General features: G+C 39.1%; 1 pseudogene; it reads right to left on the bottom strand.

The window, feature by feature from the left end:
• Positions 8,989–9,660, bottom strand: LOC102180120 (annotated as a pseudogene).

Here is an 18,390-nt window from a genome sequence, read left to right as displayed (position 1 = left end):
ACTCAAAAGCTTTTGCACAGCAAAGGAAACTAAACAAAATGAAAAGACAACCCACAGACTGGAAGAAAATAATTGCAACTGATGTGACTAGAAACAGTGACAGATTTTATTTTCCTGGGCTCTAAAATCACTGCAGATGGTGACTGCAGCCATGAAATTCTTTAAAAGACACTTGCTCCTTGGAAGAAAAGCTATGATGAACCTAGACAGCTTATCAGAAAGCAGAGATGTTACTTTGCCAATAGAAGTCTGTCTAGTCAAAGCTATGGTTTTTCCAATGTTTCATGTATGGATGTGAGAGCTGGACCATAAAGAAAGCTGAGCGCTGAAGAACTGATGCTTTTAAACTGTGGTGATGGAGAACACTCTTGTCCCTTGGACTGCAAGGAAATCCAATCAGTCCATCCTAAAGGAAATCAATCCTGAATATTCATTGGAAGGACTGACGTTGAAGCTGAAACTCCAATACTTTGGCCACCTGATGTGAAGAACCGAATCATTAGAAAAGACCCTGATGCTGGGAAAGATTGAAGGCAGGAGAAGAAAGGGGACAACAGAGGATGAGATGGTTAGATGGCATCACTGACTTAATGGACATGAGTTTGAGCAGGCTCTGGGAGTTGATGATGGACAGAGAAGGCTGGCGTGCTTCAGTCCATGGGGTCACAAAGAGTCAGACTCGACTGAGCAATTGAACTGAACTGAACTGATGTGACTCTGAAATTTACAAACAGCTTATGAGACTTAACATCATGAAAACAACCCAATGAAAAAAATGGGTGGAAAACCTAAATAGACATTTCTCTAAAGAAGCCATAGAGAAGGCCAAAGTCACATGAAAAGATGCTCAGCATCACTAATTATTAGAGAAATGCAAATCAAAACTACAATGAGATATCACCTCACACCAGTCAAAATGGTTATCATCAAAAAATCCACAAACAATAAATCCTGGGGAGGGTATGGAGAGAAGGGAACCCTCCTATGCTGTTGGTGGGAATGTAAATTGGTGCATTGTAATATTATTAATATTCAGACATGAAAAGATTGAAATAATGCCATTTGCAGCAACATGGATGCCCCTAGAGATTGTCATACTGAGTGAAGTGAGTCAGAGCAAGACAAATATCATGTGATACTGTTTATATGTGGAATCTAAAATATGTTACAAAAGAACTTATTTACAAAACAGAGATAGAGTCACAGATGTAGAAACAAACTTTTGGTTACCGAGGGTGGAGGGGGAGGGGTAATTTGGGAAACTGGGATTGAAAAATACACACTACATTACATAAAATAGATAACTAATAAGGACCTAGTGTATAGCACAGAGAGCTCTACTCAATACTCTGTAATGACCTATATGGGAAAAGAATCTAAAAAATAAATGGATATATGTATAAATGATTCACTTTGCTGTACACCCGAAACTAACACAACATTTTAAATCAACTACATGTGTGCTAAGCCGCTTCAGTCATGTCCGACTCTTTGCGACCCTATGGACTGTAGCCCGCCAGGCTCCTCTGTCCATGGGATTCTCCAGGCAAGAATACTGGAGTGGGTTGCCATTTCCTCCTCCAGGGCATCTTCCTGACCACACTCCAATAAAAATTTAAAAAACAAACAAGTTGACCCCCCAAAACTTTCCTTTTGGAGAACATTCCAAAGACAGGGGATGTTATATGCTTAGATCCTGAAATGGGATGAAGATGCCCTGTTGATGTATAGGAAGAAATCTAGAGACAAAAGTGCAATGAAAATTAAAAAAATTATAGTCCTGTCTTATTTTTTCCTTGAAATTAGTAAAAAAAAAAAAAAAAGGACAAGTAAATTATTTTCCCAAATTCAATGGTTATTTTGGGGATGACAACCTTCTTCCTATGAGTTATAATATACAAATTTTAAAAAAAGTTGACAGCATTTGCCTTAGTTCAAAAGTAAAATACTTCGGTCCCAACAAAACAAGAGTGAATTGATCAATAGAAGCATATCCACAGAAGACACTTGACCAACTTGGACAAGGGCCTTATATATCAGTTATAAACATACTCTTTCCTTTGTACAAGATAGTTAGAGGAAATTATGAGCGTAAGTCAGGCGCTCCTGAGCACATTCTAAAAGCTGGGACACATCAACTCCTCTGGTTGGTTTCTGAGGGGGATGTGGGGTGATGGATGCCCTTGACCTCTGCGTCATTATGCAAACAGAGCGTCGTGGTATTCCACTGAGACTCCTAGAGACTTCTATACTCTCTCACAGTACGATGTTGTTGCTAGCATCCTGTGGCAGATGGGGGATGGAGACAGGATGAATGAGGGTTAGGGTCATTCCATCCCAGGAAGCCCTCTGCCCTTAGATGAAAACCCCAGTGGCAGCCCCTAGAGCCCTTGATGAGTTTGGGTCTGCTTCTTCTGCCTGATCTCTGGAGAGCCACTGAAGGACTTGGCACCTTTGGGACATCTGGAGCCCCTGGGCATCTTCTTCAGGGCACAATGAGTAGGCCCCATGGGGAAGGGCCACTGAGCCCAGATTGGAGTGCTACAATCACATCTTGACATGATGCCAGTGACTACACCTGCCTAAGTGGTCTACCAACATGTCCTTAGCACACAACCAAGGGGTCTGGCAGAGCCCCATGCATCACCTGGAGTTTCCCAAACAGGCTCAAATGTCTTGACCTTCTTGAAGGATATTTCACCTTAAGGACTAGTGAATGGAGCCCTAAGTTGGCCACACAGTCAAGTGAGTTCTCACAAAACTCATAATCTCCTCCTAGAAAGCAATATTGGACAAGGGATGCAATTCTCATATTTTTTGCCTTGTACATGACTGAAGCGACTTAGCTGCAGCAGCATGTTATATTGTCAAAGAAACTGTGAAGGAAGAAACATCTGTTGCAAATTTGCCAGGAGGAACAGGAGGCCTGTTGTCATTCAGTTGCTGAGTCTAGTTCAATTCTTTGAGACCTCATGGACTGCAGCGCACCAGGCTTCCCTCTCTCTCACCATCTCTCAGGAGTTTGCCCAAGTTCGTGTCCCTTGAATGCCATCCAACCATCACATCCTCTGATGCCATCTTTTCCTTCTGCCTTCAATCTTTCCCAGCATCAAGGTCTTTTCCAGTGAGTTGGCTCTTCACATCAGGTGGCCAAAGTATCGGAGCTTCAGCTTCAGCATCAGTCCTTCCGAGTATTCAGGATTGAATTCCTTTAAGATTGACTAGTTTGATCTCCTTACTGTCCAAGGGACTACCAAGAGTCTTCTCCAGCACCACAATTTGAAAGCATCAATACTTTGACACTCTGCCTTCTTTATGGTCCAGCTCTCATATCCGTATATGACTACTGGAAAGACCACAGCCTTGACTATATGGACCTTTGTCAGCAAAGTGATGTCTTTGCTTTTTAACACACTGTCTAGGTTTGTCATAGCTTTCCTTCCAGGAAGCAATGGTCTTCTAATTTCATGGCTGCAGTCACTATTCCACAGTGATTTTAGAGCCCAAGAAGAGGAAATCTGTCATTGCTTCCACCATTTCCCCTTTTATTTGCTATGAAGTGATTGGACCAGATGCCATGATCTTAGTTTTTTGAAAGTTGAGTTTTAAGCCAGCTTTTTCCACTCTCCTCCTTCACCCTCATCAAGAGGTTCTTTAGTTCCTATATGTGGGTCATGAGTTAACAGTTAGAACCTTGTATAGAACAACTGACTGGTTTAGGATTGAGAAGACCTACTAATGCTCAACCAAAAGATGATGCCTGTAAAAATTAATACACAGAAATCTCAACTGTTGATAAAAATGGAGGCAGGAGGCCAGAAGGGGGAGCTCTAACACCCTACAACCATAGTGGAATGTGAAAGACTTCTCTTGCCTGGCAGGAGCTCAGTCAATGAAAGATGGTTACAGTGCAATCAATGAGAAGCTACTATAGTTTGAACTCTTTTCCTTCTCCACCCCCACCCCGCCCCAATAAATAAGTTCTATATTGCAAAAGATTTCATGTGGCTTGCCATGGTTGCTGATGCCAAATTGCAATTCTTTGATGATCATGAACAAACCCATTTTTGCTGGAGAAATAACTGTCAGTCTGTTTAAGGTCAGCATTTTTGGCCCACATAGGGATCCAGAGAAGACCTCCAACAACTGGAAGGTGGGTGCTCAAACAGTTGTGATACCAGCACTGAGCTCACTGATGCTTGATGCTTTTCTTAGGGACCCTGGGGTTTGAAGTTTAGGTCTTTCTCCTGGATCTGAGTTGCCCTCTTTGCTTTGCGGATCTCCAGGTTTTATTCAGGATTATATTAAAGTTTTATCCTTTCTTATTAAAGCCTTGTTTATCTTCAAGTACTCTTTTGGCACATTGACCTGACTTGAAATCAAGCTGTTCCAACTGGAATTCCCTCACTTTCAGCTTGATTCCTTTTGGAACAGGGACTCTTCTATCAGATCTGTGCTGTTAAGCATTCAACCTGAGTCTTTCAGGACTGGGCTGTGCCCTTGAAACTGGCTCGTGTTAATGCCTGCAGGGTTTTTGACCTGTTAGGGCTTTTTGTAAATTGTTCTTCTACTCTAGAGAAAAACTTCTGGGAAATAGGATCCCAGTTACCTAAATATTTTGCAGGAGCATTTGCTCCTGCCTCCCTCAACCACAGGGACACTGGATTTTATGTTTAAAAACTGTGGTCCTTCCTCATGTGCATTTCTGTGTAGACCTGAGGCAGGAGATAGATGGGCTCCAGGCCAGACATTTACAACTAGCCTCTTGTTCATATTTCTTGAGGCAGAGTATAGATGGACTCCAGATCAGAAGTTTACAGCCAGCCTCCTGTTTATACTTCAAGATAGAAATAACAACAAGAACAGGGTAAATAGCTGGACTTTGTCTCTTGTGGACACTTTAAGATAACAATAATGACAGGGACAGACAGGGATTAAGCACTGTCTGGGTAAAAGATCAAGAGGTCACGTATTTCTCATTGTTGGGGTCACGGAGACCTTGACTGCGCATGTGCAGAAAGGTTCTGTGGGGTCAAAAAGGGAGGGGATGCCAAACTATAATAAGTTTTACTAACTTCCAAAGGCCCTTGTGCGAAAATCCATCTTGGCTGAAGGATGTGCATGCACAGAGGGAAGGGCCCTAAGTCAAAAAACAAAGCAGGTTGATTGGGCAGAGAAAAACAAAGACATGGAAGACTGCCCTCTTACAAATGATTTAAACTTCCCTGGAGAAAAGGGAATGCTCTTGCACTGTTGGTGGGAATATAAATTGATACAGCCACTATGGAAGAGGTATGGAGATTTCCTTAAAAAACTAGGAATGAAACCACCATATGACCCAGCAATCCCAATCCTAGGCATATACCCTGTGAGGAAACTGAAATTGAAAGAGACATATGTATCCCATTGTTCACGGCAGCACTATTTACAATAGCTAGAACGTGAAAGCAATCTAGATGTCCATCGACAGATGAATGGATAAAGAAGTTGTGGTACATATACACAATGGAATATTACTCAGCCACACCTTTTGAGGTAGATGAACCTAGAATCTATTATACGGAGTGAAGTAAGTCAGAGAAAGATAAATATCATATTCTAATGCGTATATATAGAATCTTAAAAATGGTGCTGAACAATCTGTTTACAGGGCAGCAGTGGAGAAACAGACATAGAGAATAGACTTACGGACACAGGGAGAGGGGAGGAGAGGGTGAGATGTATGGACAGAGTAACATGGAAGCTTACATTACCATATGTAAAATAGCCAACGGGAATTTGCTCTATGGCTCAGAAAGCTCAAACAAGGGCTCTGTATCAACCTAGAGGGGTGGGATGGGGAGGGAGATGGGAGGGAGTTTCAAAAGGGAGGAGATATATGTACACCTATGGCTGACTCATATTGAGGTTTGACAGAAAATAACAAAATTCTGTAAAGCAGTTACCCTTCAATAAAAAAATGAAAAAAAAGCACATCTTTTATTGTAAGCATATAGTTGAATATAGCTTTTATATGTAGTCTGACATTCTTTGCTATTTAGTTGAAATAAATATTTCATTTACATTAAAAAAAATAAAGAAAAGTGATGTCTTCACATACTGAGAATATATATAAAAAAAAAACAAAAAAAAAAAGAAAGAAATAGTGTCACTTCTTCCTCCCACCTCCAGCCTTAAACAATCACTAATCCACTTTCTGTCTCCACAGATTTGCTCTATTTAACATTTCATATAAATGGAATCATATAACATTGGCTTTTTTGGGACTAGCTTCTTTCACTTAGCATAGTATCTTCAAGGTTCATCCATACTGCAATGTTTGTCCCTTTATGTCTTTTATGAGTGAACAATATATGATGTATGGATATATCACATTTTCTTTACCCATTGTTTGAGCTGCTGTAGTCCACTTTTTGCTGGTTCCACTTTCACCTTCTCTGGACCAAGATCAGTGTCTCCTGTTCTCTGTCTTATTCATTGCCATCCAGTCCTCTCAGATCTGCCAACTCTTCTCAATGGTATCCTTGACAAAATACCTACTAGGGACCTTTAAAGCTGGTGTCTGCTTTCACCTAGATGGCAACTCCGTGTGGCAATCTAGCTGACTGTCAAGTCGAACACATGCTTTGTGGCATCAACAACTATAAAGTCAACTATTAGAGTGGAAGGACTTCCCTAGTGGCTCAGACTGTAAAGAATCTGCCTGCAATGCAGAAGACCTGAGTTCAATCCCTGGGTTGGGAGATCCCCTTGAGGAGGGTATGGCAACCCATTCCAGTATTCTTGCCTGGAGAATCCCCACGGACAGAGGAGCCTGGCAGGCTACAGTCCATGGGTTCACAAAATGTCAGACACGACTGAGTGACTAAGCACAGCACATTAGAGTGGAAATCCCAGGGCAGGTGGCATGCATGGTCTCCAGTGATTCCTCTTTGTATAAGCTGAAGTATGCAGGGCCCTCTAGAACCCATCATGCATCCTTTCAGTTTCTCGGTGTCTGAGCCTCTATCTTATGTTTTAGGAGTTTCCCCAAAAGAAATAACACAATCTTCCCAGAAAATAACAGATGCTTCCATTTGCAGCCTCCTCACTGCTCTCCTGGAATCAGATATACTCATTCAGACTCTGAATCTGGACATAGAAACAAGAAACTTGAAATCAAGCAACAGCTAATAGAATTTACCTCAGTGGGGCTCTGAGCTCAATTTCCTGTCCTCCTAAATGCTACAGGAGAGATGAAAACCAACCAACCAACCACAACCCTCTATTGCACACAGCTAAGAACCTGACATGATAGAGCCCTGTGTTTGTGTTGGAAGGGGCAAATGACCCAGTGTAGGGTGGTGATCAGGTGTTCTAAAATTGCCTCTCTGCAAAGTAAGATTTTTAAGATCAACTGAGGCAAACAAATGATTAAAGAAAGAGAAAATAGCTCCTGCAGACTCACGTTCTTCTTCCCCAGCCTCTTTGTCTCAGGCTCTGCATCTAGCGCTGTCTTGCTCCCCTCTTCTGGGGACTAGTGCTCAGACCCTGCCTCCAGGGTCACCTTTTCCCTTCCCCCTTTATACTGCCTATTCCTCCTCTGTACCCTCAGTTTCCCCACACTAATTTTCTCACTGAACTTCCCTTTCCTCCTGAAGCTCTCCTCATCCCATTTTCTTCTGAACCCCTCAGAACCTGTCCCTTTGAATTAAGTAAGCCTTCTGAGAATCCAGAGGTTAAACTCTTAAATTCTTGTATTCTTTGGACTAAAACTGATCTATAAGCATTATTCAAAGTGTTTCTCAAAGTAAACAAAGATCCTCACAGATTTGCTAAGGAATTTAATATATCAGCCTTACCAGTCTTGTTTCTTTGATCTATATCAGTTAGATCATAAGCTTGTTGGTGAAGGCCATTGCCAGCATTGAATGAAAATTTCTGATTGGGAAAGTCCTGAAAGGTCTAGAATTAGAACCAGGAGAGCAACATTCTAACTTATACCATTAGGCCCAAGAAATCCCTAGATGACTTCATTGGGCAATTCCTAGCACTTTTCCAAAGCTTAAGGATTGGAATAAAGGAACAAAACTCATGCTTACATACAAACATCTGATGAATCTGTTCATCACTATTAAAATCAACTTCAGGTTATTTTAAAGAGAATTCTGGTCTTCTTTCAGATGTTGATCCCACTCATGTAGATTTAACTCTGATTATTAATGGTCTGAACAAGGATCTAGTAAAAAGGAACAGGGTGTAATGGGAAACTGTCCACTCCAGATTTAGTTAATCTGATAAACCAGCTCTCTCACACTCTGGATGAGTCACCTAAAAGGAAAACTGCCAAAATTCTTAATCTTAAATTTCAGCAAATAAAATTTCCTAAAAGAAACAAAAACCTTCCTAGTTTCTGTTATTAGTGCAAAGAGGACACTGGAAAAGAGATTGTTAACAGACTCAAGCATTTCAGGCACCATCAGCCCTCTAACCGGTCTTTCCAACTTCTTCCCAGTTTCCAGTTGTGGGGCTCCAAGGAACTGTAGGGGCTTTTCTCAATCCTTCCTCTTAATCAGCTTGGAGAACCATTCCTCCAGATTTGAGATGGATCTCTTCTAGTCCATCTGAGCCACTCTTGATGCTCAACCCCACTACTAGAAAGCAGTCCCTTCCTTGAGTTCAAATAATGGGGATCTCTAATGAGATTCACAAGAGATTCCTGTCTGTGAACTGATCCCCTGTTGTTTGGGCCCTTTGAGAGACACACACTCTTTTCTCCTTAGTTCCTCTACTGCCCTTCATATATTACGCTAATAATTCTTCTTAAAGTAGTATCATGCTGAAATTACTTTCTTCTGAAAAGGGAAAATAATTCTGGAATTTGACAGTAGTCATCAAAGCAGCCAACCAGATGAATTAAGTGACTCTTTGACATCTTTTTTTTTTTTAAGTTTGCAAATTCTTTATATTTCCAGCTATTGAGACAACATTTCTGAGTTGAAGTTACCTCTAGCAGCAAAACCAGAGCCAGCTATTAAGCAGCCAGAATGCTACAGTATACATGACCATTTATTTTTAGCATGTTCTTTGTTCTCCTCTTACAGAAGCTGCAGACATCTATTTAATTTATCTGTAGTCATAATGAAGCTGTATCTACAACTGTCATGTCTCCTGAAGTTCCTTCAATCATTGCATATATATTTGAAAAGCCATACATGGAGTCAGTTCTAACCAGCTGTCCATTTTGGTGAACAGCATTTTCACTCATAGAGAGCTTTATTTTTAGCCTGCCAACTGCATGGATTTCTTCATTTTGAGGGAATGGAGGAGGTCCTTCTAAATCCAGAAAATGTAGTGGTCTTTCACTTAGGGTAAGTACAGGAGGTGGTATTTTTAGTTCCATAGGCTTAAAGGGAGTTGACTGTGTAAGGTCTGGTCTTGAAATCTGCTGGTCTTGAAAACAGAATGTTCATTATTTCCTGCTACAATTCTCTCTGGAAGCTGCATAATCACACTAGCATTTGAAACTCCTTCTTGGAATCCTTGTTCCAGGTCAGCATTTGTTGGTGCTATCTTTCATTTTTCCAGGACCCTCACTTACTGACCTTTGGTATATTCCATTTCCTACTGAATTTGACTAATTTCTGCCATCTCAGCAGCAGTAGAAGGAAATGCTGCCCCACTCACTAAATGTATACTAACTACTGCTTGCTTTCTGGCATTCTCTGCTTCTTAGCTTCCTATTAAATCCTTTAACTTGCCTCAATATGCATGTGCTAGACTAAGAGCCACTTCTGTCCCCATGGGTCCACTGGAGGGTCCCCAGCAAGGGCCACCACCCACTGGCTCTCCTTTTTGACATCTTTTATCAGCTCTGTCTCTGAGCCGATTCTGGAAACACTGATCATTTATCTTTATTAAATCAACTACTGCCCTCGTTATAGACAAAATTGCCAATTGATACTGACAAAATTCACAGTGTACTATCCATTGATTCAAATAGATCCCTCAAAACCCCTTCCCAGAATTAAGCAATATAAGTAAAGAATCCTTTCATGGCATAAAGCCCATGATAGGACATTACAAGTCTCAAAGACCCATTTCTTGGAATAGTTCCTATAATATCCCTATTTTACTAATGAGAAAAACTGAGGGCTGAGGGTGGAGGTTTACTGAGGACCACAGAGCAATAAACAATGTTGTTATCTTGCCACACCCTGTTCTTAACACTCATACTTTACTAACATCCATTCCCACTGGATGTAAATGTTCCACTGTAATTCAATTTATGCAATGCATTTTTTAGTATTTCAGCTGATGGACTATTGTGTATCATTTTTGCCTTCACCTTGGAATAAAGCCAATTCACCTGGACAGTAATGCCTCAGGGTTTTACTGAGAGTTCTTATTTCTCACAAATCCTCAAGGCTGATCTAGATAATATAAAGTTCCCAGAAATTCTACTTTGTTGCAATATGTGGATGATTTGCTTTTTTGCTGTCCTCAGGCCTCTTCACAGGAAGGCAGCATCCACTTGCTAAAGCTTTTAGCACTAAAGGGACACGAGGTTGTCAAGGAAAATCGTAGTTTGCCCAAACCCAGGTTTGATATTTAGGGCATCTGATATCAGAACAAGAGTTATACCGAGTTACAGATAGGTTTTATGGTGTCTTTAAGTGTCTCCAAACCCTGTCTCTTGGCTTGCCTATTCTGGATATTTTGCATAAATGGAGTCATACAATGCATAACCTTTGTGTCTGACTTCCTTCACTTAGCATAATGTGTACAAGGTTCATCCATGTTTTGGCATGTATCTACATTTTATTCCTTTTTATTGCTGAATAATATTTCACTGTATGGATATACTACATTTTATGTATCCATTCACTGAGTGATAGATACTTGAGTTGTTTCCATCTTTTGGCTATGATGATTAGTGCTTCTTTGAACAGTGTGAACAGGTTTTTGTGTAAACAATTGTTTTCAGTTCTCTTGGGTATATACCTAAGAGTTGAATTTCTTGGTCTACGGTAATTCTGTATTTAACATGACTAAACTGTTTTCAATAGCAGCAGCACCTTTTAACAGTTCCATCATTCATGCACAAGGGTTCAATTTCTTCACATCCTTACCAACATCTGTTATTAAAACATAGCCATGTGCTATTTTTGGATTTATTATATCACATAATGGATCTTATATATCTCATTGTGGTTTTGACTTGCACTTCTTGCATTATGATTAATGATGTTGAACATCTTTTCATTTGGCTATTGGATGTTTGTATATTTTCCTTAGGGAAGTGTCTACTTTGCCCCCCTTTTAATTGCATTGTGTTTTTTAATTCAATTGTGTTGCATTACGAATTTTTTAAAAAATGTTTCAGACTTGAGGCTTTTAGAAAATATTTGCAAATATCATGTTCCATTCTATGAGATGTCCTTTTAATTCTCTTGCCAGTGTCTGTCAATACACAAAAGTCTTAATTTCAATGATGTTCAATTCATTGACATTTTCTTTGTTTGCTTGTATTTTGTGTCATATCTAAGAAAATGTTGCCTAATTCGAGGTCATGCAGATTTTCACCTACGTTTTCTTCTAAGAATTTTATAGTTTTTAAAAATAGTTTTAGCACTTACCTTTAGGTTTTGATTCATTCAGAGTTAATTTTTGTATGTGTTGTAAAGTAGGTGTCCAGAATAATTGTTTTTTTCTTTTGCATGTGGATATCCAGTAGTTTCAGCATTAGCCACTGATGAGACTATTTTCCCCACTGAACAGTCTTTTTACTCTTGTAAAAAATCAATTTTACAATTTTTTTGGTAGACTCTCAATTTGATTCCATTAAACTACATATTTTTCTATATGCCAGTACCACACTGTTCTGATTACTGTAGCTTTGTAGTAAGTTTTGAACCTGGGAAATGTTCTTCTAGATGTGTTCTTTTTCCAGATTGTTTTCACTGTGTGGGATCCCTTGCAATTACATATGAATTTTAGGATCTGCTTTTCCACTTCTGCAGAAAGGCTATTGGAATTTTGATAGATTGTATTGAATTTGTAGATAATTTTGGTAGCATTGTTATTTTAACAATACTATGTCTTCCAGTTCATGAATATCAAATGTTCTTTCCATTTATTTACATCTAGGTCTTCTTTAATATATTTCAACAGTGCTTTGTAGTTTCCAGTGTATAAGTCTTGGACTTACTTGGTTAAATTTCTCCTTAAATACATTATACTTTTTGATGCTATTGTACATGAATTTTCCTTTTATATTTTCTATTACTTGCATGTAAAAATAAAACTGATTTTTATGTGCTGGTCTTGTATCCTGAAACACTGTAAACTCACTTAAAAGTTCAAATTGATTTTTGATGGTTGTTTGGATTTCTATATATAGAGTCATGTCATTTGAAAATTGAGAAAATTCTTGCTTTCTAGTTTGAATGCCTTTTATTTCTTTTCCTTGCCTAATTGCTCTGACTACAACTTCCAGTACAGTCTTGAATAAAAGTAGCAAAATCAAGCATCCTGTTTGTTCCTAATCTTAGGGGGAAAGCTGCCAGTTTTTCATTCTTCAATATGAGATTAGCTGTGGATTTTTCATAATGTACTTTATCATGTTAAGGAATAGAAGGAAATTTCCTTCTATTCCTGGTTTGCTCTGTAATTTTATCATGAAAGGTTACTGAATTTTGTGGAATGTTTTTCCTGCATCAAGATGGTGTGTGTGTGTTTTGCCTTCATTCTACCAGTGCAGTGCATTATATTGATTGATTTTCTTATGTTGTACATATCCTCAATTTCTGGGATAAATCCCACACAGTCATAGTTTTTTATCCCACATTTCTGTTAACTTGGCTAGGAGTTGGGCAACCATAGGTGCCAGAGTCTTCAAATTCCTCTGGTATCCTTGTCTTTGTCTCCACTACTGACAAAACACTAAACACTCCTGAAGTGAAAGTGAAAGTCGCTCAGCTGTGTCCAGCTCTGCAATACAGAATTCTCCAGGCCAGAATACTGGAGTGGGTAGCCTTTCCCTTCTCCAGGGGATCTTCCCAACCTAGGGATGGAAGCCAGGTCTCCTACACTGCCAGTAGAACACTCCTCAAGGAGTCTGTATCTTGTAGCTCCTTCTGCTGTAATCTGTAGAGTTGCTGGTGTGATGGCAAGTTCTGGGGTGGGGGTCAGGGTGTGGTGGAGTCTATAATTTTCCAATTAAACCTGTCTTAGTGGGACTGTCTAGGACAGATATTTATCCAGTGGTACAGCTTTCTCCCAAGTTCCTTGCCCTGTGCTCTCTCCTCTGATTGCAGCATTCCTAATCTTTTTCCTTGAATAACCCCCCACCCCTAACTCCATGTTTATTTTTTCCCCCTCCTTAGTGAGACAGGAAGGTTAATGGGGCTAAAGTAGGAGGAATGTCCTTATCTCAGCTAGCATAAGACTCTGGTAAACTCTTTTTCCCCAGGAGAGTAGACATTTCTGGTGAACTCTAGATGTGTTTCACAATGGTTATCCTTCATCTCTTAGAGCACTGAGGGAATATTTCTCAGGTCACCACCACACAAATCCATCGGAGTTTCTGAATCTAATGGCAGAGGAAATGTGGGCGACCTCTTAAGACTGTAGCCCCCAAGGAATTTCTCACTCTCAAGACAGTCCACATTCAACCTTTGGCAATTTATCAAAATGAGCATTTAATATTTCTAACATTTCATGGTTCCTGTAGTTTCTATTCCAGGTAAGCAGATCTGTATTTCTCTGGAATACAGGTATGCCTGTCATACCAGATTTTGCATACCAGTGTTGCGATTTGCCCAGCAATCTCAGTTTTCAGGAATATAAAAGGAAAGTCAATGATTTTCAGCCTGTCCAACTTATTGTTGTTGTAAGGATGTGAGTGATCACTTTCAAGATGTTCACAGCATAGAAGCTAAATCAGGAAGTCCAAACAAGTTTTTGAATGCTGGAAAATTGAAGATTATAAAATGCAAACAAAATCACAAAAACTCTTTAACTCCTTAAATGTTTAAATGCTCAAGTAATGCAACAATTTCACAATAATTACTCTGGGGTCAGTAGAATGTCAGATGTTGTTTGTGCAGAATTATGCAAAAGTGCAGAATTGTGCGCAGGATAGCCAACACCTTGCATAGAATCCATTACACATTGATTCAACTTTAAATTGTTTGCACTCCTGCGTATACACCAAAACTTGCATTTTGTATTATCTCTATGAAAAGCAGTACACTTCTCATTAACTCATTAAGTGAGCAGCAGCCTTCTAAGCAAGCCTTTTTCATGAGAAAAACATACAAGGAAAGGGAATTTTTTTCTGATATTGTGATCACCTGCACCTTGGGCTATGTTTTAAAAACATGAGGTATTTTAGATATTTAATAATCTCTGTAATAGTAAACAGAGCTATTGCATTTTTTATTATTGTAGCATTTTATCCTGGCACCTAAAATTTGCTTTCAATTTTAGAATCAGAAAACACTCCTGGTATGTTTGACCAGTTATCTGTGCTGAAAAGGTTGATCATGATGATACACAATGTGGACAATCTTACAACTTCTGCTGTGATTATTTTCATATGAATTTAATTAATTTTTTTTAATAGCTGAAGAACCACATATCTCTTAGATTTAGCTGTTAGTAGATACTTGTTTATAACTGACTTTCTGTCATTTTTTGTATTAAATGAACAGTTTCATACTGCAAAAAATGTTTCAAAAGGCTTTTCCCCTCATTTAATAGATAACCAATGCTCTGAAAGTTAATCACAAATCTCCATTTGCATTCAAGATTCAAATACACAAATAAAAAATAGATCTTAGCAAACAGCACAGAAATTGAAAACATTGAATTTGATAGTCTCATAGCATCATTAATGTATTTGTCACTCATAAAGCTAAATTTGTAACAGTAAATTGGGGTTAAACTGTTGAAGTGGTTTCAACCTATCAATAAACTGAACTTTGGTATGTGCTGCAGAAAAAATGAACTTCATATATGGCTGCAAAGGAGAGCTGTATCTGCAAGGAACAACCTCTCCAATGAAAGCCACAGCTGATTTTATACAAAGTTTTGGGAAGCTTGGTCCAAGGATTGGTGGATTTTCAGAAGCAGGAGTGTTTATGGAATGACAGTCTTTCAACTATGTTAGTGTAATCACTAAAATAAAGCTGTTATTGATCGGCATACTTTCAGAAATATAGTTACTGAACTGAGGCATTTGCTGATTGACTTGTTTACAGGCATGGGATGGTAAACAATTGGCTGACTTTCAGAAGCTGGAGTCTCATTAGCTTGCTAACTGTCAGATGCAGCGGCCACTGCTGCTGATTTTTAGAGGATGTGTACTGATCCAAAGTAATCTCTAATTAATAGTGATTACTTGCTTACAACTTGAGACTATGACCAAAAAAAGGCTTTTTTTTAACATGGAAAAGAAGACTTTCAATTCTCAGTTACCTTCTCCCACCCTACCCCCAGGGCTTCCCTGGTGGCTCAGTAAAGAATCTGCCTGTAATGTGGGAGACCTGGGTTTGATCCCTGGGCTGGGAAGACCCCTGAAGGAGGGCATGGCAACCCACTCCAGTATTCTTGTCTGGAGAATCCCCATGGACAGAGGAGCCTGGTGGACTACAATCCATGGGGTCGCAAAGAGCCAGATGTGACTAAGTTTAGCACATATCCCACCCTCACCCCCCACCCCTCCAACTTTGGTCTTTTCTCAGCCAAAAATATAGGAGAGACTATAATTATTCAGATCTCTGTGGAGGTACAATTTTCAGCTAGCTTTGCTATTTAAGTAATTTAAATTCCAATTATTAAAACAGAAATAAGCTCTAACTGCTCAATTTTCATTATTGGGAAAAAAATACAACTAATTACATTAAGGGAGATGTAAAAAAGACCAACACAAGATGCAGTTCAAAATCAGTCCATACAAGACATATTCACTATATACAGGATACCTGTCAAACTTATTTGCCATCTTAGCTTTCTTCTCACCCACCAACCTCATTTATTTGCTTCTGAACACCATTTTATTTGTTCTAATATATTGTATCCTATTCTCCAAATGTGCTGTTCCTGTTTTAATTTGGACTCTTATTCATCTATCACTTGAATTATCATAGCTCAGATTTCTAGGCATCAGTCTACACAGCTTGAATAAATCCTAGATACATTCTCTACACACTGTTGCCAAAACAATGTCCCTTGCTTAACATCTTTAACTATCAATTTCAGGGTAAAATCTAAACTTCCTTGCATGGCAAACAGGGCTTTTGTTATCTTGTCTCTTGCCTTCTACTCAGACTTTAACATCTGCCATTCTCTTGATCATTAGTTTTATACTTGAATTTCCAGAGATGTCACAGTATTACCCACCTCTACCTTTCCTCTTATTTGGAAAGCTTATCTCAACCTCTGGATAGTTCTTATTATTCTTTCAAAACCTGACTCAGGGATCATTGCTTCTGGAAAACTTTCTCTGATGTAATCAGGCTTCCTTCAGTTCAGTTCAGTCGCTCAGTTGTGTCCGACTCTTTGCGACCCCATGAATCAGTACGCCAGGCCTCCTTGTCTATCACCAACTCCCGAAGTTTACTCAAACTCATGTCCATCGAGTAAGTGATGCCATCCAGCCATCTCATCCTCTGTTGTCCCCTTCTCCTCCTGCCCCCAATCCCTCCCAACATCAGAGTCTTTCTAATGAGTCAACTCTTCGCATGAGGTGGCCAAAGTACTGGAGTTTCAGCTTTAGCATCATTCTTTCCAATGAACACCCAGGACTGATCTCCTTGCAGTCCAAGGGACTCTCAAGAGTCTTCTCCAACACCACAGTTCAAAAGCATCAATTCTTCGGCGCTCAGCTTTCTTCACAGTCCAACTCTCACACCCTTACATGACCACTGGAAAAACCATAGCCTTGACTAGATGGACCTTTGTTGGCAAAGTAATCTCTGCTTTATAACATGTTGTCTAGGTTGGTCATAACTTTCCTTCCAAGGAGTAAGTGTCTTTTAATTTCATGGCTGCATCACCATCTGCAGTGATTTTGGAGCCCCCCAAAGTCAAGTCTGACACTGTTTCCACTGTTTCCCCATCTATTTGCCATGAAGTGATGGGACCAGATGCCATGATCTTCGTTTTCTGAATGTGGAGTTTTAAGCCAACTTTTTCATCCTCCTCTTTCACTTTCATCAAGAGGCTTTTTAGTTCCTCTTCACTTTCTGCCATAAGGGTGGTGTATCTGAGGTTATTGGGTATCTGAGGTTATTGATATTTCTCCCGGCAATCTTGATTCCAGCTTGTGCTTCTTCCAGCCCAGCGTTTCTCATGATATACTCTGCATAGAAATTAAATAAGCAGGGTGACAATATACAGCCTTGACGTACTCCTTTTCCTATTTGGAACCAGTCTGTTGTTCCATGTCCAGTTCCAACTGTTGCTTCCTGACCTGCATATAGGTTTCTCAAGAGGTAGGTCAGGTGGTCTGGCATTCCCATCTTTTTCAGAATTTTCCACAGTTTATTGTGAGCAGGCTTCCTTAGTTAGGTTCAGTCTTTCTTCATGTCCAAACTGCTACAATGTTCTTGCACTGCAAAATATTTTCACAATCTATTTGCCTGTTAAAACAACCACACCTGTATACACTGACATAATTTGCTTTACTCATCTGATAGTCCCTCAACTCTATTCCCTTTACTTCATTCATAGTTTCTTAAAGGCCTGTGACTTTTTTCTTAAAGTTTCCAGTGTGCAATACAGTACCTGCCCCAAGGCTAGGAGAAAAACAAACCACTGAGTTGTTTATAATTATTCCTTTTGTTTTCCTGAAATTGTTTTGACACTAAAGAACACCAAGAAGGAAAAACATCCTCTATTTTATGACATGATCAATGTACCTTTCAACATTTTGGCACATATGCTAGATTTATTAAATTACTTTTGACAGCCCCTTCTGGTGTGAAATTAGAATCTATATTATTAAATACATATATATTAAACATTTAATAACTTTCAATACTGTATTAAATACTTTAAATAGCTTTGAAAACTGCTTATTTTTCCATTTAATATCCCTAAGATGACAGCTCACAGTATTTAGCAAGTACTAAAGTATTATTTCACAATAAATTAATTCAGAGCAAAAAAAGAAAAAATTCTGGGTAGAAAATTTGCAGTTTATAGCAATTATTAGAAGAACAAAGGAAGAAGAGAACAGACTTTTATTTCTATTTTTAAATGAAATCCATGCACAAAATTTGACAGCAAGTCAGGAAAAGGACAAACCCCAGAAATTGAGAGGTAGTTTACAGTTTATTTTTATCTTTTATTTGGTCCTTTTTTCTAAAAAAAGTATAATTTCTTTGACCACATCTGTTATAT

The sequence above is a fragment of the Capra hircus genome, chromosome 7, assembly GCF_001704415.2.
Source record: "Capra hircus breed San Clemente chromosome 7, ASM170441v1, whole genome shotgun sequence".
Taxonomy (NCBI): domain Eukaryota; kingdom Metazoa; phylum Chordata; class Mammalia; order Artiodactyla; family Bovidae; genus Capra; species Capra hircus.
The sequence above is the reverse complement of the archived record's forward strand: the minus strand, read 5'-3'. Positions and strand labels throughout refer to the sequence as shown.